Here is a 27971-nt window from a genome sequence, read left to right as displayed (position 1 = left end):
ACACTTTTTTTAAACTGCCAATAAGAATTTTGACTTTTGAGTGCACTTTGTGCTTAAAAATCATTTTTTTCAGTCAAAAAGGTCAAAAAAGCATTTACGTCTCTGGATATGACTGTTTTAACTGCTCAACTTACAATGTGACAAAAAAAAAAAAAAAAACTTTTTTGAACTGACAATGAGAATTTTGACTTTTGAGTGCACTTTATGCTTGAAAAACATTTTGTTAGCCAAAAGTGTCAAAAAAGCCTTTTTGGCTCTGGATATGACTGTTTTGACTGCTCAACTTACAATGTGACGAAAAATTACACTTTTTCAAACTGCCAATAAGAATTTTGACTTTTGAGTGCACTTTTTTCTTAAAAATCATTTTGTCAGTCAAGTGTCAAAAAAGCGTTTTCGGATCTGAGTATGACTGTTTTGAATTTTCAACTTACAATGTGACAAAAAATAACACTTTTTTAAACTGCCAATGAGAATTTTGACTTTTGAGTGCACTTTATGCTTCAAAATCATTTTGTCACTCAAAACTGTCAAAAAAGCGTTTTCGGCTCTGAGTATGACTTATAAATTTTCAACTTACAATGTGACAAAAAATAACACTTTTTTAAACTGCAAATGAGAACTTTGACTTTTGAGTGCACTTTGTGATTAAAAATCATTTTGTCACGCAAAAGTGCCAAAAGTGTCAAAAAAGCCTTTTTGTCTCTGGATATGACTGCTTTGACTGCTCAACTTACAATGTGACAAAAAATAACACTTTTTTAAACTGCCAATGAAAATTTTGACTTTTGAGTGCACTTTGTGCTTAAAAATCATTTTTTCAGCAAAAAGTGACAAAAGTGTCAAAAAAGCGTTTTCGGCTCTGGATATGACTTTTGAATTCTCAACTTAAAATGTGACAAAAAATAACACTTTTTTTAAACTGCAAATGAGAACTTTGACTTTTGAGTGCCCTTTGTGCTTAAAAATCATTTTGTCACTCAAAAGTGCCAAAAGTGTCAAAAAAGCATTTACGTCTCTGGATATGACTGTTTTGACTGCTCAACTTACAATGTGACAAAAAATAACACTTTTTTTAACTGCCAATGAAAATTTTGACTTTTGAGTGCACTTTGTGCTTAAAAATCATTTTTTCAGCCAAAAGTGACAAAAGTGTCAAAAAAGCGTTTTCGGCTCTGGATATGACTTTTGAATACTCAACTTAAAATGTGACAAAAAATAACACTTTTTTTAAACTGCAAATGAGAACTTTGACTTTTGAGTGCCCTTTGTGCTTAAAAATCATTTTGTCACTCAAAAGTGCCAAAAGTGTCAAAAAAGCATTTACGTCTCTGGATATGACTGTTTTGACTGCTCAACTTACAATGTGACAAAAAAAAAAAAAAAAAAAACTTTTTTAAACTGACAATGAGAATTTTGACTTTTGAGTGCACTTTATGCTTGAAAAACATTTTGTTAGCCAAAAGTGTCAAAAAAAGCCTTTTTGGCTCTGGATATGACTGTTTTGACTGCTCAACTTACAATGTGACAAGAAATTTCACTTTTTTAAACTGCCAATAAGAATTTTGACTTTTGAGTGCACTTTGTGCTTCAAAATCATTTTGTCACTCAAAATGGCCAAAAGTGTCAAAAAAGCCTTTTTGGCTCTGGATATGACTGTTTTGACTGCTCAACTTACAATGTGACAAAAAATAACACTTTTTTAAACTGCCAATGAAAATTTTGACTTTTGAGTGCACTTTGTGCTTAAAAATCATTTTTTCAGCCAAAAGTGACAAAAGTGTCAAAAAAGCGTTCTCGGCTCTGGATATGACTTTTGAATTCTCAACTTAAAATGTGACAAAAAATAACACTTTTTTTAAACTGCAAATGAGAACTTTGACTTTTGAGTGCCCTTTGTGCTTAAAAATCATTTTGTCACTCAAAAGTGCCAAAAGTGTCAAAAAAGCATTTACAACTCTGGATATGACTGTTTTGACTGCTCAACTTACAATGTGACAAAAAAAAAAAAACTTTTTTAAACTGACAATGAGAATTTTGACTTTTGAGTGCACTTTATGCTTGAAAAACATTTTGTTAGCCAAAAGTGTCAAAAAAAGCCTTTTTGGCTCTGGATATGACTGTTTTGACTGCTCAACTTACAATGTGACAAAAAATTTCACTTTTTTAAACTGCCAATACGAATTTTGACTTTTGAGTGCACTTTGTGCTTGAAAATCATTTTGTCAGTCAAAAGTGCCAAAAAAGCGTTTTCGGCTCTGAGTATGACTTATAAATTTTCAACTTACAATGTGACAAAAAATAACACTTTTTTAAACTGCAAATGAGAACTTTGACTTTTGAGTGCACTTTGTGCTTAAAAATCATTGTGTCAGTCAAAAGTACCAAAAGTGTCAAAAAAGCATTTACGTCTCTGGATATGACTGTTTTGACTGCTCAACTTACAATGTGACAAAAAATAACACTTTTTTAAACTGCAAATGAGAATTTTGGCTTTTGAGTGCCCTTTGTGCTTAAAAATCATTTTGTCACTCAAAAGTGCCAAAAGTGTCAAAAAAGCGTTTTCGGCTCTGAGTATGACTTATAAATTTTCAACTTACAATGTGACAAAAAATAACACTTTTTTAAACTGCAAATGAGAACTTTGAGTTTTGAGTGCACTTTGTGCTTAAAAATTATTTTTTCAGTCAAAAGTGCCAAAAGTGTCAAAAAAGCCTTTTTGGCTCTGGATATGACTGTTTTGACTGCTCAACTTACAATGTGATCAAAAATTACACTTTTTTTAAACTGCCAATAAGAATTTTGACTTTTGAGTGCACTTTGTGCTTAAAAATCATTTTTTCAGTCAAAAAGGTCAAAAAAGCATTTACGTCTCTGGATATGACTGTTTTAACTGCTCAACTTACAATGTGACAAAAAAAAAAAAAAAAAAACTTTTTTGAACTGACAATGAGAATTTTGACTTTTGAGTGCACTTTATGCTTGAAAAACATTTTGTTAGCCAAAAGTGTCAAAAAAGCCTTTTTGGCTCTGGATATGACTGTTTTGACTGCTCAACTTACAATGTGACGAAAAATTACACTTTTTCAAACTGCCAATAAGAATTTTGACTTTTGAGTGCACTTTTTTCTTAAAAATCATTTTGTCAGTCAAGTGTCAAAAAAGCGTTTTCGGATCTGAGTATGACTGTTTTGAATTTTCAACTTACAATGTGACAAAAAATAACACTTTTTTAAACTGCCAATGAGAATTTTGACTTTTGAGTGCACTTTATGCTTCAAAATCATTTTGTCACTCAAAACTGTCAAAAAAGCGTTTTCGGCTCTGAGTATGACTTATAAATTTTCAACTTACAATGTGACAAAAAATAACACTTTTTTAAACTGCAAATGAGAACTTTGACTTTTGAGTGCACTTTGTGATTAAAAATCATTTTGTCACGCAAAAGTGCCAAAAGTGTCAAAAAAGCCTTTTTGTCTCTGGATATGACTGCTTTGACTGCTTAACTTACAATGTGACAAAAAATAACACTTTTTTAAACTGCCAATGAAAATTTTGACTTTTGAGTGCACTTTGTGCTTAAAAATCATTTTTTCAGCAAAAAGTGACAAAAGTGTCAAAAAAGCGTTTTCGGCTCTGGATATGACTTTTGAATTCTCAACTTAAAATGTGACAAAAAATAACACTTTTTTTAAACTGCAAATGAGAACTTTGACTTTTGAGTGCCCTTTGTGCTTAAAAATCATTTTGTCACTCAAAAGTGCCAAAAGTGTCAAAAAAGCATTCACGTCTCTGGATATGACTGTTTTGACTGCTCAACTTACAATGTGACAAAAAAAAAAAAAACTTTTTTAAACTGCAAATGAGAACTTTGACTTTTGAGTGCACTTTGTGATTAAAAATCATTTTGTCACTCAAAAGTGCCAAAAGTGTCAAAAAAGCCTTTTTGGCTCTGGATATGACTGTTTTGACTGCTCAACTTACAATGTGACAAAAAATAACACTTTTTTAAACTGCCAATGAAAATTTTGACTTTTGAGTGCACTTTGTGCTTAAAAATCATTTTTTCAGCCAAAAGTGACAAAAGTGTCAAAAAAGCGTTTTCGGCTCTGGATATGACTTTTGAATACTCAACTTAAAATGTGACAAAAAATAACACTTTTTTTAAACTGCAAATGAGAACTTTGACTTTTGAGTGCCCTTTGTGCTTAAAAATCATTTTGTCACTCAAAAGTGCCAAAAGTGTCAAAAAAGCATTTACGTCTCTGGATATGACTGTTTTGACTGCTCAACTTACAATGTGACAAAAAAAAATTCACTTTTTTAAACTGCCAATAATAAATTTGACTTTTGAGTGCACTTTGTGCTTCAAAATCATTTTGTCAGTCAAAAGTGCCAAAAAAGCGTTTTCGGCTCTGGATATGACTTTTGAATTCTCAACTTAAAATGTGACAAAAAATAACACTTTTTTTAAACTGCAAATGAGAACTTTGACTTTTGAGTGCCCTTTGTGCTTAAAAATCATTTTGTCAGTCAAAAGTACCAAAAGTGTCAAAAAAGCATTTACGTCTCTGGATATGACTGTTTTGACTGCTCAACTTACAATGTGACAAAAAATAACACTTTTTTAAACTGCCAATGAAAATTTTGACTTTTGAGTGCACTTTGTGCTTAAAAATCATTTTTTCAGCAAAAAGTGACAAAAGTGTCAAAAAAGCGTTTTCGGCTCTGGATATGACTTTTGAATTCTCAACTTAAAATGTGACAAAAAATAACACTTTTTAAACTGCAAATGAGAACTTTGACTTTTGAGTGCCCTTTGTGCTTAAAAATCATTTTGTCACTCAAAAGTGCCAAAAGTGTCAAAAAAGCATTTACGTCTCTGGATATGACTGTTTTGACTGCTCAACTTACAATGTGACAAAAAAAAAAAAAAAAAAAAACTTTTTTAAACTGACAATGAGAATTTTGACTTTTGAGTGCACTTTATGCTTGAAAAACATTTTGTTAGCCAAAAGTGTCAAAAAAAGCCTTTTTGGCTCTGGATATGACTGTTTTGACTGCTCAACTTACAATGTGACAAAAAATAACACTTTTTTAAACTGCCAATGAAAATTTTGACTTTTGAGTGCACTTTGTGCTTAAAATTCATTTTTTCAGCCAAAAGTGACAAAAGTGTCAAAAAAGCGTTTTCGGCTCTGGATATGACTTTTGAATTTTCAACTTACAATGTGACAAAAAATAACACTTTTTTAAACTGCCAATGAGAATTTTGACTTTTGAGTGCACTTTATGCTTCAAAATCATTTTGTCACTCAAAACTGTCAAAAAAGCGTTTTCGGCTCTGAGTATGACTTATAAATTTTCAACTTACAATGTGACAAAAAATAACACTTTTTTAAACTGCAAATGAGAACTTTGACTTTTGAGTGCACTTTGTGATTAAAAATCATTTTGTCACGCAAAAGTGCCAAAAGTGTCAAAAAAGCCTTTTTGTCTCTGGATATGACTGCTTTGACTGCTCAACTTACAATGTGACAAAAAATAACACTTTTTTAAACTGCCAATGAAAATTTTGACTTTTGAGTGCACTTTGTGCTTAAAAATCATTTTTTCAGCAAAAAGTGACAAAAGTGTCAAAAAAGCGTTTTCGGCTCTGGATATGACTTTTGAATTCTCAACTTAAAATGTGACAAAAAATAACACTTTTTTTAAACTGCAAATGAGAACTTTGACTTTTGAGTGCCCTTTGTGCTTAAAAATCATTTTGTCACTCAAAAGTGCCAAAAGTGTCAAAAAAGCATTTACGTCTCTGGATATGACTGTTTTGACTGCTCAACTTACAATGTGACAAAAAATAACACTTTTTTTAACTGCCAATGAAAATTTTGACTTTTGAGTGCACTTTGTGCTTAAAAATCATTTTTTCAGCCAAAAGTGACAAAAGTGTCAAAAAAGCGTTTTCGGCTCTGGATATGACTTTTGAATACTCAACTTAAAATGTGACAAAAAATAACACTTTTTTTAAACTGCAAATGAGAACTTTGACTTTTGAGTGCCCTTTGTGCTTAAAAATCATTTTGTCACTCAAAAGTGCCAAAAGTGTCAAAAAAGCATTTACGTCTCTGGATATGACTGTTTTGACTGCTCAACTTACAATGTGACAAAAAAAAAAAAAAAAAAACTTTTTTAAACTGACAATGAGAATTTTGACTTTTGAGTGCACTTTATGCTTGAAAAACATTTTGTTAGCCAAAAGTGTCAAAAAAAGCCTTTTTGGCTCTGGATATGACTGTTTTGACTGCTCAACTTACAATGTGACAAGAAATTTCACTTTTTTAAACTGCCAATAAGAATTTTGACTTTTGAGTGCACTTTGTGCTTCAAAATCATTTTGTCACTCAAAATGGCCAAAAGTGTCAAAAAAGCCTTTTTGGCTCTGGATATGACTGTTTTGACTGCTCAACTTACAATGTGACAAAAAATAACACTTTTTTAAACTGCCAATGAAAATTTTGACTTTTGAGTGCACTTTGTGCTTAAAAATCATTTTTTCAGCCAAAAGTGACAAAAGTGTCAAAAAAGCGTTCTCGGCTCTGGATATGACTTTTGAATTCTCAACTTAAAATGTGACAAAAAATAACACTTTTTTTAAACTGCAAATGAGAACTTTGACTTTTGAGTGCCCTTTGTGCTTAAAAATCATTTTGTCACTCAAAAGTGCCAAAAGTGTCAAAAAAGCATTTACAACTCTGGATATGACTGTTTTGACTGCTCAACTTACAATGTGACAAAAAAAAAAAACTTTTTTAAACTGACAATGAGAATTTTGACTTTTGAGTGCACTTTATGCTTGAAAAACATTTTGTTAGCCAAAAGTGTCAAAAAAAGCCTTTTTGGCTCTGGATATGACTGTTTTGACTGCTCAACTTACAATGTGACAAAAAATTTCACTTTTTTAAACTGCCAATACGAATTTTGACTTTTGAGTGCACTTTGTGCTTGAAAATCATTTTGTCAGTCAAAAGTGCCAAAAAAGCGTTTTCGGCTCTGAGTATGACTTATAAATTTTCAACTTACAATGTGACAAAAAATAACACTTTTTTAAACTGCAAATGAGAACTTTGACTTTTGAGTGCACTTTGTGCTTAAAAATCATTGTGTCAGTCAAAAGTACCAAAAGTGTCAAAAAAGCATTTACGTCTCTGGATATGACTGTTTTGACTGCTCAACTTACAATGTGACAAAAAATAACACTTTTTTAAACTGCAAATGAGAATTTTGGCTTTTGAGTGCCCTTTGTGCTTAAAAATCATTTTGTCACTCAAAAGTGCCAAAAGTGTCAAAAAAGCGTTTTCGGCTCTGAGTATGACTTATAAATTTTCAACTTACAATGTGACAAAAAATAACACTTTTTTAAACTGCAAATGAGAACTTTGAGTTTTGAGTGCACTTTGTGCTTAAAAATTATTTTTTCAGTCAAAAGTGCCAAAAGTGTCAAAAAAGCCTTTTTGGCTCTGGATATGACTGTTTTGACTGCTCAACTTACAATGTGATCAAAAATTACACTTTTTTTAAACTGCCAATAAGAATTTTGACTTTTGAGTGCACTTTGTGCTTAAAAATCATTTTTTCAGTCAAAAAGGTCAAAAAAGCATTTACGTCTCTGGATATGACTGTTTTAACTGCTCAACTTACAATGTGACAAAAAAAAAAAAAAAAAACTTTTTTGAACTGACAATGAGAATTTTGACTTTTGAGTGCACTTTATGCTTGAAAAACATTTTGTTAGCCAAAAGTGTCAAAAAAGCCTTTTTGGCTCTGGATATGACTGTTTTGACTGCTCAACTTACAATGTGACGAAAAATTACACTTTTTCAAACTGCCAATAAGAATTTTGACTTTTGAGTGCACTTTTTTCTTAAAAATCATTTTGTCAGTCAAGTGTCAAAAAAGCGTTTTCGGATCTGAGTATGACTGTTTTGAATTTTCAACTTACAATGTGACAAAAAATAACACTTTTTTAAACTGCCAATGAGAATTTTGACTTTTGAGTGCACTTTATGCTTCAAAATCATTTTGTCACTCAAAACTGTCAAAAAAGCGTTTTCGGCTCTGAGTATGACTTATAAATTTTCAACTTACAATGTGACAAAAAATAACACTTTTTTAAACTGCAAATGAGAACTTTGACTTTTGAGTGCACTTTGTGATTAAAAATCATTTTGTCACGCAAAAGTGCCAAAAGTGTCAAAAAAGCCTTTTTGTCTCTGGATATGACTGCTTTGACTGCTTAACTTACAATGTGACAAAAAATAACACTTTTTTAAACTGCCAATGAAAATTTTGACTTTTGAGTGCACTTTGTGCTTAAAAATCATTTTTTCAGCAAAAAGTGACAAAAGTGTCAAAAAAGCGTTTTCGGCTCTGGATATGACTTTTGAATTCTCAACTTAAAATGTGACAAAAAATAACACTTTTTTTAAACTGCAAATGAGAACTTTGACTTTTGAGTGCCCTTTGTGCTTAAAAATCATTTTGTCACTCAAAAGTGCCAAAAGTGTCAAAAAAGCATTCACGTCTCTGGATATGACTGTTTTGACTGCTCAACTTACAATGTGACAAAAAAAAAAAAAACTTTTTTAAACTGCAAATGAGAACTTTGACTTTTGAGTGCACTTTGTGATTAAAAATCATTTTGTCACTCAAAAGTGCCAAAAGTGTCAAAAAAGCCTTTTTGGCTCTGGATATGACTGTTTTGACTGCTCAACTTACAATGTGACAAAAAATAACACTTTTTTAAACTGCCAATGAAAATTTTGACTTTTGAGTGCACTTTGTGCTTAAAAATCATTTTTTCAGCCAAAAGTGACAAAAGTGTCAAAAAAGCGTTTTCGGCTCTGGATATGACTTTTGAATACTCAACTTAAAATGTGACAAAAAATAACACTTTTTTTAAACTGCAAATGAGAACTTTGACTTTTGAGTGCCCTTTGTGCTTAAAAATCATTTTGTCACTCAAAAGTGCCAAAAGTGTCAAAAAAGCATTTACGTCTCTGGATATGACTGTTTTGACTGCTCAACTTACAATGTGACAAAAAAAAATTCACTTTTTTAAACTGCCAATAATAAATTTGACTTTTGAGTGCACTTTGTGCTTCAAAATCATTTTGTCAGTCAAAAGTGCCAAAAAAGCGTTTTCGGCTCTGGATATGACTTTTGAATTCTCAACTTAAAATGTGACAAAAAATAACACTTTTTTTAAACTGCAAATGAGAACTTTGACTTTTGAGTGCCCTTTGTGCTTAAAAATCATTTTGTCAGTCAAAAGTACCAAAAGTGTCAAAAAAGCATTTACGTCTCTGGATATGACTGTTTTGACTGCTCAACTTACAATGTGACAAAAAATAACACTTTTTTAAACTGCCAATGAAAATTTTGACTTTTGAGTGCACTTTGTGCTTAAAAATCATTTTTTCAGCAAAAAGTGACAAAAGTGTCAAAAAAGCGTTTTCGGCTCTGGATATGACTTTTGAATTCTCAACTTAAAATGTGACAAAAAATAACACTTTTTAAACTGCAAATGAGAACTTTGACTTTTGAGTGCCCTTTGTGCTTAAAAATCATTTTGTCACTCAAAAGTGCCAAAAGTGTCAAAAAAGCATTTACGTCTCTGGATATGACTGTTTTGACTGCTCAACTTACAATGTGACAAAAAAAAAAAAAAAAAAAAAAACTTTTTTAAACTGACAATGAGAATTTTGACTTTTGAGTGCACTTTATGCTTGAAAAACATTTTGTTAGCCAAAAGTGTCAAAAAAAGCCTTTTTGGCTCTGGATATGACTGTTTTGACTGCTCAACTTACAATGTGACAAAAAATAACACTTTTTTAAACTGCCAATGAAAATTTTGACTTTTGAGTGCACTTTGTGCTTAAAATTCATTTTTTCAGCCAAAAGTGACAAAAGTGTCAAAAAAGCGTTTTCGGCTCTGGATATGACTTTTGAATTCTCAACTTAAAATGTGACAAAAAATAACACTTTTTTTAAACTGCAAATGAGAACTTTGACTTTTGAGTGCCCTTTGTGCTTAAAAATCATTTTGTCACTCAAAAGTGCCAAAAGTGTCAAAAAAGCATTTACGTCTCTGGATATGACTGTTTTGACTGCTCAATTTACAATGTGACAAAAAAAAAAAAATTTTTTAAACTGCAAATGAGAACTTTGACTTTTGAGTGCACTTTGGGCTTAAAAATCATTTTGTCACTCAAAAGTGCCAAAAGTGTCAAAAAAGCCTTTTTGGCTCTGGATATGACTGTTTTGACTGCTCAACTTACAATGTGACAAAAAATAACACTTTTTTAAACTGCCAATGAAAATTTTGACTTTTGAGTGCACTTTGTGCTTAAAAATCATTTTTTCAGCCAAAAGTGACAAAAGTGTCAAAAAAGCGTTTTCGGCTCTGGATATGACTTTTGAATTCTCAACTTAAAATGTGACAAAAAATAACACTTTTTTTAAACTGCAAATGAGAACTTTGACTTTTGAGTGCCCTTTGTGCTTAAAAATCATTTTGTCAGTCAAAAGTGCCAAAAGTGTCAAAAAAGCATTTACGTCTCTGGATATGACTGTTTTGACTGCTCAACTTACAATGTGACAAAAAAAAAAAAAACTTTTTTAAACTGACAAAGAGAATTTTGACTTTTCAGTGAACTTTATGCTTGAAAAACATTTTGTTAGCCAAAAGTGTCAAAAAAAAGCCTTTTTGGCTGTGGATATGACTGTTTTGACTGCTCAACTTACAATGTGACAAAAAATTTCACTTTTTTAAACTGCCAATAAGAATTTTGACTTTTGAGTGCACTTTGTGCTTCAAAATCATTTTGTCACTCAAAAGTGCCAAAAGTGTCAAAAAAGCCTTTTTGGCTCTGGATATGACTGTTTTGACTGCTCAACTTACAATGTGACAAAAAATAACACTTTTTTAAACTGCCAATGAAAATTTTGACTTTTGAGTGCACTTTGTGCTTAAAAAATCATTTTTTTCAGCCAAAAGTGACAAAAGTGTCAAAAAAGCGTTTTCGGCTCTGGATATGACTTTTGAATTCTCAACTTAAAATGTGACAAAAAATAACACTTTTTTTAAACTGCAAATGAGAACTTTGACTTTTGAGTGCCCTTTGTGCTTAAAAATCATTTTGTCACTCAAAAGTGCCAAAAGTGTCAAAAAAGCATTTACGTCTCTGGATATGACTGTTTTGACTGCTCAACTTACAATGTGACAAAAAAAAAAAAAAAAAAACTTTTTTAAACTGACAATGAGAATTTTGACTTTTGAGTGCACTTTATGCTTGAAAAACATTTTGTTAGCCAAAAGTGTCAAAAAAAGCCTTTTTGGCTCTGGATATGACTGTTTTGACTGCTCAACTTACAATGTGACAAAAAAAATTCACTTTTTTAAACTGCCAATAATAAATTTGACTTTTGAGTGCACTTTGTGCTTCAAAATCATTTTGTCAGTCAAAAGTGCCAAAAAAGCGTTTTCGGCTCTGAGTATGACTTATAAATTTTCAACTTACAATGTGACAAAAAATAACACTTTTTTAAACTGCAAATGAGAACTTTGACTTTTGAGTGCACTTTGTGCTTAAAAATCATTTTGTCAGTCAAAAGTACCAAAAGTGTCAAAAAAGCATTTACGTCTCTGGATATGACTGTTTTGACTGCTCAACTTACAATGTGACAAAAAAAAAAAAAACTTTTTTAAACTGCAAATGAGAACTTTGACTTTTGAGTGCACTTTGGGCTTAAAAATCATTTTGTCACTCAAAAGTGCCAAAAGTGTCAAAAAAGCCTTTTTGGCTCTGGATATGACTGTTTTGACTGCTCAACTTACAATGTGACAAAAAATAACACTTTTTTAAACTGCCAATGAAAATTTTGACTTTTGAGTGCACTTTGTGCTTAAAAATTATTTTTTCAGCCAAAAGTGACAAAAGTGTCAAAAAAGCGTTTTCGACTCTGGATATGACTTTTGAATTCTCAACTTACAATGTGACAAAAAAAAAAAAAACTTTTTTAAACTGACAAAGAGAATTTTGACTTTTCAGTGAACTTTATGCTTGAAAAACATTTTTTCAGCCAAAAGTGTCAAAAAAAAGCCTTTTTGGCTGTGGATATGACTGTTTTGACTGCTCAACTTACAATGTGACAAAAAATTTCACTTTTTTAAACTGCCAATAAGAATTTTGACTTTTGAGTGCACTTTGTGCTTCAAAATCATTTTGTCACTCAAAAGTGCCAAAAGTGTCAAAAAAGCCTTTTTGGCTCTGGATATGACTGTTTTGACTGCTCAACTTACAATGTGACAAAAAATAACACTTTTTTAAACTGCCAATGAAAATTTTGACTTTTGAGTGCACTTTGTGCTTAAAAAATCATTTTTTTCAGCCAAAAGTGACAAAAGTGTCAAAAAAGCGTTTTTGGCTCTGGATATAACTTTTGAATTCTCAACTTAAAATGTGACAAAAAATAACACTTTTTTTAAACTGCAAATGAGAACTTTGACTTTTGAGTGCTTTTTGTGCTTAAAAATCATTTTGTCACTCAAAAGTGCCAAAAGTGTCAAAAAAGCATTTACATCTCTGGATATGACTGTTTTGACTGCTCAACTTACAATGTGACAAAAAAAAAAAAAAAACTTTTTTAAACTGACAATGAGAATTTTGACTTTTGAGTGCACTTTATGCTTGAAAAACATTTTGTTAGCCAAAAGTGTCAAAAAAAGCCTTTTTGGCTCTGGATATGACTGTTTTGACTGCTCAACTTACAATGTGACAAAAAATTTCACTTTTTTAAACTGCCAATAAGAAATTTGACTTTTGAGTGCACTTTGTGCTTCAAAATCATTTTGTCAGTCAAAAGTGCCAAAAAAGCGTTTTCGGCTCTGAGTATGACTTATAAATTTTCAACTTACAATGTGACAAAAAATAACACTTTTTTAAACTGCAAATGAGAACTTTGACTTTTGAGTGCACTTTGTGCTTAAAAATCATTTTGTCAGTCAAAAGTACCAAAAGTGTCAAAAAAGCATTTACGTCTCTGGATATGACTGTTTTGACTGCTCAACTTACAATGTGACAAAAAATAACACTTTTTTAAACTGCAAATGAGAACTTTGACTTTTGAGTGCCCTTTGTGCTTAAAAATCATTTTGTCACTCAAAAGTGCCAAAAGTGTCAAAAAAGCGTTTTCGGCTCTGAGTATGACTTATAAATTTTCAACTTACAATGTGACAAAAAATAACACTTTTTTAAACTGCAAATGAGAACTTTGACTTTTGAGTGCACTTTGTGCTTAAAAATTATTTTTTCAGTCAAAAGTGCCAAAAGTGTCAAAAAAGCCTTTTTGGCTCTGGATATGACTGTTTTGACTGCTCAACTTACAATGTGATCAAAAATTACACTTTTTTTAAACTGCCAATAAGAATTTTGACTTTTGAGTCCAATTTGTGCTTAAAAATCATTTTTTCAGTCAAAAGTGTCAAAAAAGCATTTACGTCTCTGGATATGACTGTTTTGACTGCTCAACTTACAATGTGACGAAAAAAAAACAAACTTTTTTGAACTGACAATGAGAATTTTGACTTTTGAGTGCACTTTATGCTTGAAAAACATTTTGTTAGCCAAAAGTGTCAAAAAAGCCTTTTCGGATCTGAGTATGACTGTTTTGAATTTTCAAGTTACAATGTGACAAAAAATAACACTTTTTTAAACTGCCAATGAGAATTTTGACTTTTGAGTGCACTTTATGCTTCAAAATCATTTTGTCACTCAAAACTGTCAAAAAAGCGTTTTCGGCTCTGAGTATGACTTATAAATTTTCAACTTACAATGTGACAAAAAATAACACTTTTTTAAACTGCAAATGAGAACTTTGACTTTTGAGTGCACTTTGTGATTAAAAATCATTTTGTCACTCAAAAGTGCCAAAAGTGTCAAAAAAGCTTTTTTGGCTCTGGATATGACTGTTTTGACTGCTCAACTTACTTCTTTTTTCTCTTTCGGCTTTTCCCATCAGGGGTCGCCACAGCGAATCATCCTTTTCCACCTCACTCTATCATGGACATCTTCTACCCTAACGTTAGCCAACTTCATGTCCTCTGTTAAGACATCCATATATCTCCTCTTTGGCCGTCCTCTTGCCCTCCTGCCAGGCAGCTCCATCTCCAACATCCTTCTACCAATATATCCACTATCCCTCCTCTGAACATGTCCAAACCATCTCAGTCTGGCTTCTCTGACTTTGTCGCTAACACAGGCAACATGAGCCGTCCCTCTGATGTACTCGTTCCTTATCCTGTCTATTCTGGTCACTCCTAAGGAGAACCTCAACATCTTCATCTCCTCTACCTCCATCTCAGCCTCTTGTCTCTGTCTCACTGCTACCGTCTCTAACCCATAGAGCAGAGCTGGTCTCACCACTGTCTTGTACACCTTTCCTTTGAGTCTTGCTGACACTCTTCTGTCACACAACACTCCTGACACTTTCCTCCAACCGCTCCAACCTGCCTGCACTCGCCTCTTCACCTCTTTTCCACACTCCCCATCACACTGAACTGTTGACCCCAAGTACTTAAACTCCTGCACCTTCTTCACCTCAGCCCCCTGTAGCCTAATGCTTCCACCTTGATCCCTCTCGTTCAGACACATGTATTCTGTCTTACTACGACTGACCTTCATGCCTCTTCTTTCCAGAGCAAACCTCCACCTCTCTAGCTGTTCCTCCACCTGCTCTCTACTCTCACTGCAGATTACAATGTCATCCGCAAACATCATTGTCCAGGGAGATTCCTGTCTTACCTCGTCTGTCAGCCTGTCCATCAGCATAGCAAACAAAAAAGGACTCAAAGCTGATCCTTGGTGTAGTCCCACCTCCACCTTGAACTCCTCTGTCTGACCTACAGCACATCTCACCACCGTCATACTTCTCTCATACATGTCCTGAACTACTCTGACATACTTCTCTGCCACTCCAGAGGACCTCATACAGTACCACAGCTCCTCCCTCGGCACCCTGTCATACGCCTTCTCTAAATCTACGAACACACAATGCAGCTCCCTCTGACCTTCTCTGTACTTTTCCATCAACATTCTCAAAGCAAAAATGGCATCAGTGGTGCTCTTACGGGGCATGAAACCATACTGCTGCTCACAGATCTCCACCTTCTTCCTAAGCCTGGCTTCCACTACTCTTTCCCACAGCTTCATTGTGTGGCTCATCAACTTTATTCCTCTATAGTTGCTGCAGTTCTGCGTGTCACCCTTGTTCTTAAAGATCGGAACCAGAACGCTTCTCCTCCATTCCTCGGGCATCTTCTCACTCTCTAAAATCCTATTGAACAACCTTGTTAGAAATTCCACTGCTGTCTCTCCTAAGCACTTCCATACCTCCACAGGTACGTCATCAGGACCAACGGCCTTTCCGCTCTTCATCCTTTTCAGAGCCTTCCTAACCTCCTCCTTTCCAATCTCTGCTACTTCCTGCTCCACAACAACCACATCTTCCTCCCTTCTTTCCCTGTCATTTTCCTCGTTCATCAGCTCCTCAAAATACTCCTTCCATCTTTTCTGTACACTCTCCTGGGTTGTTAGCACCTTTCCATCTCTGTCCTTAATCACCCTTATCTGTTGCACGTCCTTCCCATCTCTGTCTCTCTGTCTGGCTAGCCTGTACAAGTCCTTCTCTCCTTCCTTTGTGTCTAACCTGTCATATAGCTCATCGTAAGCTTTCTGTTTGGCCTTTGCCACCTCTCTCTTCACTCTACGCTGCGCTTCCTTGTACTCCTGTCTACCTTCCTCAGTCCTTTCTACATCCCACTTCCTTTTAGCCAACCTCTTCCTCTGGACGCATTCCTGTACTTCCTCATTCCACCACCAAGTCTCTTTACCGTCTTTCCTCTTTCCAGATGATACACCTAGCACCTTCCTACCTGTTTCCCTGATAATTTCTGCTGTAGTTTCCCAGTCATCTGGAAGCTCATCCTGACCACCCAGGACCTGTCTCAACTTCTGCCTAAATTCCTCACAAGTTTCTTCATTCTGTAGCTTCCACCACTTGGTCTTCTTTTCTGTTTTCCCTCTCTTCTTCTTCCTGACCTCCAGAGTCATCTTACACACCACCATGCGGTGCTGTCTGGCTACACTCTCTCCTACCACCACTTTGCAGTCAATAACCTCTCTCAAATGACCTCGTCTGCATAGGATGTAGTCCACCTGAGTACTCCTACCTCCACTTCTGTATGTCACTCTATGTTCCTCTCTCTTCTGGAAGTAAGTGTTGACTACAGCCATTTCCATCCTCTTCGCAAAGTCCACCACCATCTGTCCTTCCAGATTCCTTTCCTTCACACCAAACCTGCCCATCACCTCCTCATCGCCTCTATTGCCCTCACCAACGTGCCCATTAAAGTCTGCTCCAATAACAACTCTCTCTCCTCTGGGGAAACTCTCTATGACCTCCTCCAACTCACTCCAGAATCTCTCCTTCACTTCTAACTCACAGCCAACCTGTGGCGCATACCCACTGACTACATTCACCATCACCCCTTCAATTTCTAACTTTAGGCTCATCATCCTGTCTGAGACTCTTTTCACCTCTAGAACACTGTTTACAAACTCCCCCTTCAGAATCACTCCTACCCCGTTTCTCTTCCTATCAACACCATGATAGAACAGTTTGTATCCTCCTCCAATACTACGTGCCTTGCTGCCCTTCCACCTTGTCTCCTGCACACACAGTACATCTACCTTCCTTCTCTCCATCATGTCTGCCAGCTCTCTGCCTTTCCCTGTCATTGTGCCAACGTTAAGAGTCCCTATTCTCAAACCTATGTTCCTGCCTTTTCCCTTCTCTCTCTGGCCACGGGCCCTTCTGCCTCCCCTCTTTCTTCGACCAACAGTAGTCAAATTTCCACCGACACCCTGTAGGTTAACAGCATCGGTGGCGGTCGTTGTTAACCCGGGCCTCGACCGATCCGGTATGTCTAAAGTGTTGTGGATGATTCGCATGGTTATTTTGGCAATTTTTACGCCGGATGCCCTTCCTGACGCAACCCTCTCTATTTATCCGGGCTTGGGACCGGCACAGAGGTAACTGGCTTGCAACCCCTGTGGCTAGATTCTTGACTGCTCAACTTACAATGTGACAAAAAAAAAAAACTTTTTTAAACTGACAAAGAGAATTTTGACTTTTCAGTGAACTTTATGCTTGAAAAACATTTTGTTAGCCAAAAGTGTCAAAAAAAAGCCTTTTTGGCTGTGGATATGACTGTTTTGACTGCTCAACTTACAATGTGACGAAAAAAAAAAAAAACTTTTTTGAACTGACAATGAGAATTTTGACTTTTGAGTGCACTTTATGCTTGAAAAACATTTTGTTAGCCAAAAGTGTCAAAAAAGCCTTTTTGGCTCTGGATATGACTGTTTTGACTGCTCAACTTACAATGTGACGAAAAATTACACTTTTTTAAACTGCCAATAAGAATTTTGACTTTTGAGTGCACTTTTTTCTTAAAAATCATTTTGTCAGTCAAAAGTGTCAAAAAAGCCTTTTCGGATCTGAGTATGACTGTTTTGAATTTTCAAGTTACAATGTGACAAAAAATAACACTTTTTTAAACTGCCAATGAGAATTTTGACTTTTGAGTGCACTTTATGCTTCAAAATCATTTTGTCACTCAAAACTGTCAAAAAAGCGTTTTCGGCTCTGAGTATGACTTATAAATTTTCAACTTACAATGTGACAAAAAATAACACTTTTTTAAACTGCAAATGAGAACTTTGACTTTTGAGTGCACTTTGTGATTAAAAATCATTTTGTCACTCAAAAGTGCCAAAAGTGTCAAAAAAGCTTTTTTGGCTCTGGATATGACTGTTTTGACTGCTCAACTTACTTCTTCTTTCTCTTTCGGCTTTTCCCATCAGGGGTCGCCACAGCGAATCATCCTTTTCCACCTCACTCTATCATGGACATCTTCTACCCTAACGTTAGCCAACTTCATGTCCTCTGTTAAGACATCCATATATCTCCTCTTTGGCCGTCCTCTTGCCCTCCTGCCAGGCAGCTCCATCTCCAACATCCTTCTACCAATATATCCACTATCCCTCCTCTGAACATGTCCAAACCATCTCAGTCTGGCTTCTCTGACTTTGTCGCTAACACAGGCAACATGAGCCGTCCCTCTGATGTACTCGTTCCTTATCCTGTCTATTCTGGTCACTCCTAAGGAGAACCTCAACATCTTCATCTCCTCTACCTCCATCTCAGCCTCTTGTCTCTGTCTCACTGCTACCGTCTCTAACCCATAGAGCAGAGCTGGTCTCACCACTGTCTTGTACACCTTTCCTTTGAGTCTTGCTGACACTCTTCTGTCACACAACACTCCTGACACTTTCCTCCAACCGCTCCAACCTGCCTGCACTCGCCTCTTCACCTCTTTTCCACACTCCCCATCACACTGAACTGTTGACCCCAAGTACTTAAACTCCTGCACCTTCTTCACCTCAGCCCCCTGTAGCCTAATGCTTCCACCTTGATCCCTCTCGTTCAGACACATGTATTCTGTCTTACTACGACTGACCTTCATGCCTCTTCTTTCCAGAGCAAACCTCCACCTCTCTAGCTGTTCCTCCACCTGCTCTCTACTCTCACTGCAGATTACAATGTCATCCGCAAACATCATTGTCCAGGGAGATTCCTGTCTTACCTCGTCTGTCAGCCTGTCCATCAGCATAGCAAACAAAAAAGGACTCAAAGCTGATCCTTGGTGTAGTCCCACCTCCACCTTGAACTCCTCTGTCTGACCTACAGCACATCTCACCACCGTCATACTTCTCTCATACATGTCCTGAACTACTCTGACATACTTCTCTGCCACTCCAGAGGACCTCATACAGTACCACAGCTCCTCCCTCGGCACCCTGTCATACGCCTTCTCTAAATCTACGAACACACAATGCAGCTCCCTCTGACCTTCTCTGTACTTTTCCATCAACATTCTCAAAGCAAAAATGGCATCAGTGGTGCTCTTACGGGGCATGAAACCATACTGCTGCTCACAGATCTCCACCTTCTTCCTAAGCCTGGCTTCCACTACTCTTTCCCACAGCTTCATTGTGTGGCTCATCAACTTTATTCCTCTATAGTTGCTGCAGTTCTGCGTGTCACCCTTGTTCTTAAAGATCGGAACCAGAACGCTTCTCCTCCATTCCTCGGGCATCTTCTCACTCTCTAAAATCCTATTGAACAACCTTGTTAGAAATTCCACTGCTGTCTCTCCTAAGCACTTCCATACCTCCACAGGTACGTCATCAGGACAAACGGCCTTTCCGCTCTTCATCCTTTTCAGAGCCTTCCTAACCTCCTCCTTTCCAATCTCTGCTACTTCCTGCTCCACAACAACCACATCTTCCTCCCTTCTTTCCCTGTCATTTTCCTCGTTCATCAGCTCCTCAAAATACTCCTTCCATCTTTTCTGTACACTCTCCTGGGTTGTTAGCACCTTTCCATCTCTGTCCTTAATCACCCTTATCTGTTGCACGTCCTTCCCATCTCTGTCTCTCTGTCTGGCTAGCCTGTACAAGTCCTTCTCTCCTTCCTTTGTGTCTAACCTGTCATATAGCTCATCGTAAGCTTTCTGTTTGGCCTTTGCCACCTCTCTCTTCACTCTACGCTGCGCTTCCTTGTACTCCTGTCTACCTTCCTCAGTCCTTTCTACATCCCACTTCCTTTTAGCCAACCTCTTCCTCTGGACGCATTCCTGTACTTCCTCATTCCACCACCAAGTCTCTTTACCGTCTTTCCTCTTTCCAGATGATACACCTAGCACCTTCCTACCTGTTTCCCTGATAATTTCTGCTGTAGTTTCCCAGTCATCTGGAAGCTCATCCTGACCACCCAGGACCTGTCTCAACTTCTGCCTAAATTCCTCACAAGTTTCTTCATTCTGTAGCTTCCACCACTTGGTCTTCTTTTCTGTTTTCCCTCTCTTCTTCTTCCTGACCTCCAGAGTCATCTTACACACCACCATGCGGTGCTGTCTGGCTACACTCTCTCCTACCACCACTTTGCAGTCAATAACCTCTCTCAAATGACCTCGTCTGCATAGGATGTAGTCCACCTGAGTACTCCTACCTCCACTTCTGTATGTCACTCTATGTTCCTCTCTCTTCTGGAAGTAAGTGTTGACTACAGCCATTTCCATCCTCTTCGCAAAGTCCACCACCATCTGTCCTTCCAGATTCCTTTCCTTCACACCAAACCTGCCCATCACCTCCTCATCGCCTCTATTGCCCTCACCAACGTGCCCATTAAAGTCTGCTCCAATAACAACTCTCTCTCCTCTGGGGAAACTCTCTATGACCTCCTCCAACTCACTCCAGAATCTCTCCTTCACTTCTAACTCACAGCCAACCTGTGGCGCATACCCACTGACTACATTCACCATCACCCCTTCAATTTCTAACTTTAGGCTCATCATCCTGTCTGAGACTCTTTTCACCTCTAGAACACTGTTTACAAACTCCCCCTTCAGAATCACTCCTACCCCGTTTCTCTTCCTATCAACACCATGATAGAACAGTTTGTATCCTCCTCCAATACTACGTGCCTTGCTGCCCTTCCACCTTGTCTCCTGCACACACAGTACATCTACCTTCCTTCTCTCCATCATGTCTGCCAGCTCTCTGCCTTTCCCTGTCATTGTGCCAACGTTAAGAGTCCCTATTCTCAAACCTATGTTCCTGCCTTTTCCCTTCTCTCTCTGGCCACGGGCCCTTCTGCCTCCCCTCTTTCTTCGACCAACAGTAGTCAAATTTCCACCGACACCCTGTAGGTTAACAGCATCGGTGGCGGTCGTTGTTAACCCGGGCCTCGACCGATCCGGTATGTCTAAAGTGTTGTGGATGATTCGCATGGTTATTTTGGCAATTTTTACGCCGGATGCCCTTCCTGACGCAACCCTCTCTATTTATCCGGGCTTGGGACCGGCACAGAGGTAACTGGCTTGCAACCCCTGTGGCTAGATTCTTGACTGCTCAACTTACAATGTGACAAAAAAAAAAAACTTTTTTAAACTGACAAAGAGAATTTTGACTTTTCAGTGAACTTTATGCTTGAAAAACATTTTGTTAGCCAAAAGTGTCAAAAAAAAGCCTTTTTGGCTGTGGATATGACTGTTTTGACTGCTCAACTTACAATGTGACGAAAAAAAAAAAAAACTTTTTTGAACTGACAATGAGAATTTTGACTTTTGAGTGCACTTTATGCTTGAAAAACATTTTGTTAGCCAAAAGTGTCAAAAAAGCCTTTTTGGCTCTGGATATGACTGTTTTGACTGCTCAACTTACAATGTGACGAAAAATTACACTTTTTTAAACTGCCAATAAGAATTTTGACTTTTGAGTGCACTTTTTTCTTAAAAATCATTTTGTCAGTCAAAAGTGTCAAAAAAGCCTTTTCGGATCTGAGTATGACTGTTTTGAATTTTCAAGTTACAATGTGACAAAAAATAACACTTTTTTAAACTGCCAATGAGAATTTTGACTTTTGAGTGCACTTTATGCTTCAAAATCATTTTGTCACTCAAAACTGTCAAAAAAGCGTTTTCGGCTCTGAGTATGACTTATAAATTTTCAACTTACAATGTGACAAAAAATAACACTTTTTTAAACTGCAAATGAGAACTTTGACTTTTGAGTGCACTTTGTGATTAAAAATCATTTTGTCACTCAAAAGTGCCAAAAGTGTCAAAAAAGCTTTTTTGGCTCTGGATATGACTGTTTTGACTGCTCAACTTACTTCTTCTTTCTCTTTCGGCTTTTCCCATCAGGGGTCGCCACAGCGAATCATCCTTTTCCACCTCACTCTATCATGGACATCTTCTACCCTAACGTTAGCCAACTTCATGTCCTCTGTTAAGACATCCATATATCTCCTCTTTGGCCGTCCTCTTGCCCTCCTGCCAGGCAGCTCCATCTCCAACATCCTTCTACCAATATATCCACTATCCCTCCTCTGAACATGTCCAAACCATCTCAGTCTGGCTTCTCTGACTTTGTCGCTAACACAGGCAACATGAGCCGTCCCTCTGATGTACTCGTTCCTTATCCTGTCTATTCTGGTCACTCCTAAGGAGAACCTCAACATCTTCATCTCCTCTACCTCCATCTCAGCCTCTTGTCTCTGTCTCACTGCTACCGTCTCTAACCCATAGAGCAGAGCTGGTCTCACCACTGTCTTGTACACCTTTCCTTTGAGTCTTGCTGACACTCTTCTGTCACACAACACTCCTGACACTTTCCTCCAACCGCTCCAACCTGCCTGCACTCGCCTCTTCACCTCTTTTCCACACTCCCCATCACACTGAACTGTTGACCCCAAGTACTTAAACTCCTGCACCTTCTTCACCTCAGCCCCCTGTAGCCTAATGCTTCCACCTTGATCCCTCTCGTTCAGACACATGTATTCTGTCTTACTACGACTGACCTTCATGCCTCTTCTTTCCAGAGCAAACCTCCACCTCTCTAGCTGTTCCTCCACCTGCTCTCTACTCTCACTGCAGATTACAATGTCATCCGCAAACATCATTGTCCAGGGAGATTCCTGTCTTACCTCGTCTGTCAGCCTGTCCATCAGCATAGCAAACAAAAAAGGACTCAAAGCTGATCCTTGGTGTAGTCCCACCTCCACCTTGAACTCCTCTGTCTGACCTACAGCACATCTCACCACCGTCATACTTCTCTCATACATGTCCTGAACTACTCTGACATACTTCTCTGCCACTCCAGAGGACCTCATACAGTACCACAGCTCCTCCCTCGGCACCCTGTCATACGCCTTCTCTAAATCTACGAACACACAATGCAGCTCCCTCTGACCTTCTCTGTACTTTTCCATCAACATTCTCAAAGCAAAAATGGCATCAGTGGTGCTCTTACGGGGCATGAAACCATACTGCTGCTCACAGATCTCCACCTTCTTCCTAAGCCTGGCTTCCACTACTCTTTCCCACAGCTTCATTGTGTGGCTCATCAACTTTATTCCTCTATAGTTGCTGCAGTTCTGCGTGTCACCCTTGTTCTTAAAGATCGGAACCAGAACGCTTCTCCTCCATTCCTCGGGCATCTTCTCACTCTCTAAAATCCTATTGAACAACCTTGTTAGAAATTCCACTGCTGTCTCTCCTAAGCACTTCCATACCTCCACAGGTACGTCATCAGGACCAACGGCCTTTCCGCTCTTCATCCTTTTCAGAGCCTTCCTAACCTCCTCCTTTCCAATCTCTGCTACTTCCTGCTCCACAACAACCACATCTTCCTCCCTTCTTTCCCTGTCATTTTCCTCGTTCATCAGCTCCTCAAAATACTCCTTCCATCTTTTCTGTACACTCTCCTGGGTTGTTAGCACCTTTCCATCTCTGTCCTTAATCACCCTTATCTGTTGCACGTCCTTCCCATCTCTGTCTCTCTGTCTGGCTAGCCTGTACAAGTCCTTCTCTCCTTCCTTTGTGTCTAACCTGTCATATAGCTCATCGTAAGCTTTCTGTTTGGCCTTTGCCACCTCTCTCTTCACTCTACGCTGCGCTTCCTTGTACTCCTGTCTACCTTCCTCAGTCCTTTCTACATCCCACTTCCTTTTAGCCAACCTCTTCCTCTGGACGCATTCCTGTACTTCCTCATTCCACCACCAAGTCTCTTTACCGTCTTTCCTCTTTCCAGATGATACACCTAGCACCTTCCTACCTGTTTCCCTGATAATTTCTGCTGTAGTTTCCCAGTCATCTGGAAGCTCATCCTGACCACCCAGGACCTGTCTCAACTTCTGCCTAAATTCCTCACAAGTTTCTTCATTCTGTAGCTTCCACCACTTGGTCTTCTTTTCTGTTTTCCCTCTCTTCTTCTTCCTGACCTCCAGAGTCATCTTACACACCACCATGCGGTGCTGTCTGGCTACACTCTCTCCTACCACCACTTTGCAGTCAATAACCTCTCTCAAATGACCTCGTCTGCATAGGATGTAGTCCACCTGAGTACTCCTACCTCCACTTCTGTATGTCACTCTATGTTCCTCTCTCTTCTGGAAGTAAGTGTTGACTACAGCCATTTCCATCCTCTTCGCAAAGTCCACCACCATCTGTCCTTCCAGATTCCTTTCCTTCACACCAAACCTGCCCATCACCTCCTCATCGCCTCTATTGCCCTCACCAACGTGCCCATTAAAGTCTGCTCCAATAACAACTCTCTCTCCTCTGGGGAAACTCTCTATGACCTCCTCCAACTCACTCCAGAATCTCTCCTTCACTTCTAACTCACAGCCAACCTGTGGCGCATACCCACTGACTACATTCACCATCACCCCTTCAATTTCTAACTTTAGGCTCATCATCCTGTCTGAGACTCTTTTCACCTCTAGAACACTGTTTACAAACTCCCCCTTCAGAATCACTCCTACCCCGTTTCTCTTCCTATCAACACCATGATAGAACAGTTTGTATCCTCCTCCAATACTACGTGCCTTGCTGCCCTTCCACCTTGTCTCCTGCACACACAGTACATCTACCTTCCTTCTCTCCATCATGTCTGCCAGCTCTCTGCCTTTCCCTGTCATTGTGCCAACGTTAAGAGTCCCTATTCTCAAACCTATGTTCCTGCCTTTTCCCTTCTCTCTCTGGCCACGGGCCCTTCTGCCTCCCCTCTTTCTTCGACCAACAGTAGTCAAATTTCCACCGACACCCTGTAGGTTAACAGCATCGGTGGCGGTCGTTGTTAACCCGGGCCTCGACCGATCCGGTATGTCTAAAGTGTTGTGGATGATTCGCATGGTTATTTTGGCAATTTTTACGCCGGATGCCCTTCCTGACGCAACCCTCTCTATTTATCCGGGCTTGGGACCGGCACAGAGGCAACTGGCTTGCAACCCCTGTGGCTAGATTCTTGACTGCTCAACTTACAATGTGACAAAAAAAAAAACTTTTTTAAACTGACAAAGAGAATTTTGACTTTTCAGTGAACTTTATGCTTGAAAAACATTTTGTTAGCCAAAAGTGTCAAAAAAAAGCCTTTTTGGCTGTGGATATGACTGTTTTGACTGCTCAACTTACAATGTGACGAAAAAAAAAAAAAACTTTTTTGAACTGACAATGAGAATTTTGACTTTTGAGTGCACTTTATGCTTGAAAAACATTTTGTTAGCCAAAAGTGTCAAAAAAGCCTTTTTGGCTCTGGATATGACTGTTTTGACTGCTCAACTTACAATGTGACGAAAAATTACACTTTTTTAAACTGCCAATAAGAATTTTGACTTTTGAGTGCACTTTTTTCTTAAAAATCATTTTGTCAGTCAAAAGTGTCAAAAAAGCGTTTTCGGATCTGAGTATGACTGTTTTGAATTTTCAAGTTACAATGTGACAAAAAATAACACTTTTTTAAACTGCCAATGAGAATTTTGACTTTTGAGTGCACTTTATGCTTCAAAATCATTTTGTCACTCAAAACTGTCAAAAAAGCGTTTTCGGCTCTGAGTATGACTTATAAATTTTCAACTTACAATGTGACAAAAAATAACACTTTTTTAAACTGCAAATGAGAACTTTGACTTTTGAGTGCACTTTGTGATTAAAAATCATTTTGTCACTCAAAAGTGCCAAAAGTGTCAAAAAAGCCTTTTTGGCTCTGGATATGACTGTTTTGACTGCTCAACTTACAATGTGACAAAAAAAAAACTTTTTTAAACTGACAAAGAGAATTTTGACTTTTCAGTGAACTTTATGCTTGAAAAACATTTTGTTAGCCAAAAGTGTCAAAAAAAAGCCTTTTTGGCTGTGGATATGACTGTTTTGACTGCTCAACTTACAATGTGACAAAAAATTTCACTTTTTTAAACTGCCAATAAGAATTTTGACTTTTGAGTGCACTTTGTGCTTCAAAATCATTTTGTCACTCAAAAGTGCCAAAAGTATCAAAAAAGCCTTTTTGGCTCTGGATATGACTGTTTTGACTGCTCAACTTACAATGTGACAAAAAATAACACTTTTTTAAACTGCCAATGAAAATTTTGACTTTTGAGTGCACTTTGTGCTTAAAAAATCATTTTTTCAGCCAAAAGTGACAAAAGTGTCAAAAAAGCGTTTTCGGCTCTGGATATGACTTTTGAATTCTCAACTTAAAATGTGACAAAAAATAACACTTTTTTTAAACTGCAAATGAGAACTTTGACTTTTGAGTGCTTTTTGTGCTTAAAAATCATTTTGTCACTCAAAAGTGCCAAAAGTGTCAAAAAAGCATTTACGTCTCTGGATATGACTGTTTTGACTGCTCAACTTACAATGTGATCAAAAATTACACTTTTTTTAAACTGCCAATAAGAATTTTGACTTTTGAGTCCAATTTGTGCTTAAAAATCATTTTGTCAGTCAAAAGTGTCAAAAAAGCATTTACGTCTCTGGATATGACTGTTTTGACTGCTCAACTTACAATGTGACGAAAAAAAAACAAACTTTTTTGAACTGACAATGAGAATTTTGACTTTTGAGTGCACTTTATGCTTGAAAAACATTTTGTTAGCCAAAAGTGTCAAAAAAGCCTTTTTGGCTCTGGATATGACTGTTTTGACTGCTCAACTTACAATGTGACGAAAAATTACACTTTTTTAAACTGCCAATAAGAATTTTGACTTTTGAGTGCACTTTTTTCTTAAAAATCATTTTGTCAGTCAAAAGTGTCAAAAAAGCGTTTTCGGATCTGAGTATGACTGTTTTGAATTTTCAAGTTACAATGTGACAAAAAATAACACTTTTTTAAACTGCCAATGAGAATTTTGACTTTTGAGTGCACTTTATGCTTCAAAATCATTTTGTCACTCAAAACTGTCAAAAAAGCGTTTTCGGCTCTGAGTATGACTTATAAATTTTCAACTTACAATGTGACAAAAAATAACACTTTTTTAAACTGCAAATGAGAACTTTGACTTTTGAGTGCACTTTGTGATTAAAAATCATTTTGTCACTCAAAAGTGCCAAAAGTGTCAAAAAAGCCTTTTTGGCTCTGGATATGACTGTTTTGACTGCTCAACTTACAATGTGACAAAAAAAAAAAAACTTTTTTAAACTGACAAAGAGAATTTTGACTTTTCAGTGAACTTTATGCTTGAAAAACATTTTGTTAGCCAAAAGTGTCAAAAAAAAGCCTTTTTGGCTGTGGATGTGACTGTTTTGACTGCTCAACTTACAATGTGACGAAAAAAAAAAAAACTTTTTTGAACTGACAATGAGAATTTTGACTTTTGAGTGCACTTTATGCTTGAAAAACATTTTGTTAGCCAAAAGTGTCAAAAAAGCCTTTTTGGCTCTGGATATGACTGTTTTGACTGCTCAACTTACAATGTGACGAAAAATTACACTTTTTTAAACTGCCAATAAGAATTTTGACTTTTGAGTGCACTTTTTTCTTAAAAATCATTTTGTCAGTCAAAAGTGTCAAAAAAGCGTTTTCGGATCTGAGTATGACTGTTTTGAATTTTCAAGTTACAATGTGACAAAAAATAACACTTTTTTAAACTGCCAATGAGAATTTTGACTTTTGAGTGCACTTTATGCTTCAAAATCATTTTGTCACTCAAAACTGTCAAAAAAGCGTTTTCGGCTCTGAGTATGACTTATAAATTTTCAACTTACAATGTGACAAAAAATAACACTTTTTTAAACTGCAAATGAGAACTTTGACTTTTGAGTGCACTTTGTGATTAAAAATCATTTTGTCACTCAAAAGTGCCAAAAGTGTCAAAAAAGCCTTTTTGGCTCTGGATATGACTGTTTTGACTGCTCAACTTACAATGTGACAAAAAAAAAAAACTTTTTTAAACTGACAAAGAGAATTTTGACTTTTCAGTGAACTTCATGCTTGAAAAACATTTTG

This window comes from Oryzias latipes, chromosome 10 (genome assembly GCF_053564925.1).
Source record: "Oryzias latipes strain Hd-rR chromosome 10, Olatipes_Hd-rR_3.1".
Classification (NCBI taxonomy): domain Eukaryota; kingdom Metazoa; phylum Chordata; class Actinopteri; order Beloniformes; family Adrianichthyidae; genus Oryzias; species Oryzias latipes.
Note: the sequence above shows the minus strand (reverse complement) of the source record.